Below are 1,694 nucleotides of genomic sequence, written 5' to 3' on the forward strand. Positions count from 1 at the left end.
AACTTCACCATTAGTTTTCGCGGGCATACTTTGTTGGTACTCAAGCACTTCAAATCTTTTCAGTTCATGGTTAGTTTTCATTAGTAAATGATCCTAGTACATAACCCACTAATAGCACATTGAACTCACTCTTAGTTTTCCATGGGATAAGTTCTTCCAAGAGAACAGTATTACAGAACATGGATTTCAACTTTACTATTCATTGGGAAATGTTCTCTTAGAAAGCAGGTCTATACAACATTGAATACAGGTTTAGTTAGCAGTGGGATTAGTTTACTGGGGAGAAAACTACAGAAAAACAGGACATTGAGGATAAGTTATCAATGAGAAACGTAAGAATCCAAGCTGTCATGCTCCTTGAATTCACTGTTATTTTTCAATAGCAACTGTTCCTACCAGATTACCGGTGAATCAAACTGTCAATTACCCTTACTTTAAGACGGGAAATGAGCTTCCTACACTCTTAGTTTTCGATGAGAAACATAAGAATTCAACCTGTCCTCCTCTTTGAATTCACTGTTATTTTTCAATAGCAACAGTTCCTACCAGATAACCGGTTAATGTAAATACCAATTCCCCTTAGTTTATAACAGGAAATGAGCTCCCTACTCCATAGATCCATAGATCATTGAATTCGCTCTTACTTTTCACAGAGAATTGTTTATTGTACACAGTTTCAATGGGAAACATTCTCACTAGTCACACAGTTTTGAATCACTGTTGGTTTTCAACAGGAAATGTTCCCAGCATATAACCTCTGATGGAACTTTGAAATCACTCTTAGTTTACCATTGCAAATGTTCTTCTTAATGAAATTACAGAACATTCTATTCACTGTTGATTTTCAGTGAGAATGATACATTACAAACTGCGGAACTACAGAACTTTGATTTCACTTTTAGAATTATAGAACTCGAACTTCCCCGTTAGTTTTTGGGCAAACTTTGTTGGTACCCAAGCACCTTCTAATCTTTTCAGTTCATGATTAGCTTTCTTTAGAAATGATCCTAGTACATAACCTGCTAATAGCACATTGAACTCACTCTTAGTTTTTCATGGGATAAGTTCTTCCTAGACAACAGGTTTATAGAACATGGAGTTCAACTTTAATATTCGTTGGGAAATGTTCACTTAGAAATAAGGACTATACAACATTGAATACAGGCTTAGTTAGCAGTGGGATTAGTTTCTTGTGGAGAAAATTACATAAAAACATAATATTCATGATGAGTTTTCAATGAGTAACGTAAGAATCCAAGCTGTCCTACTCTTGAAATTCAATGCAATTTTTCAGTAGCAAATGATCCTTCCAGATAACTGGTGAATGAAACTGTCAATTACCCTTACCTTAAGAAGGGAAATGAGCTTCCTACACCATAGGATCATAGAATGTTGAATTCGCTCTTACTTTTGAAAGAGAATTGTTTATTGTACACAGTTTTCAATGGGACACATTCTCTGTATTCAGAGTTCTAGCCCTTTGAATTCATGTTGGTTTTCAACAGGAAATGTTCCTAGTATATTACCTCTGTTAGAACTTTGAAATCACTCTTAGTTTACCACTGGAAATATTCTTCGTAATGAAGTTACAGAACATTGAATTTCTGTTAGTCTTCAGTGAGAAACATTAATTTCAAACAGCAGGACTACAGAACTTTGAATTCAGGGATAGATTTCAAAGGGTAATTGAACAT

The sequence above is a fragment of the Jaculus jaculus genome, chromosome 2 (genome assembly GCF_020740685.1).
Source record: "Jaculus jaculus isolate mJacJac1 chromosome 2, mJacJac1.mat.Y.cur, whole genome shotgun sequence".
Lineage (NCBI taxonomy): Eukaryota > Metazoa > Chordata > Mammalia > Rodentia > Dipodidae > Jaculus > Jaculus jaculus.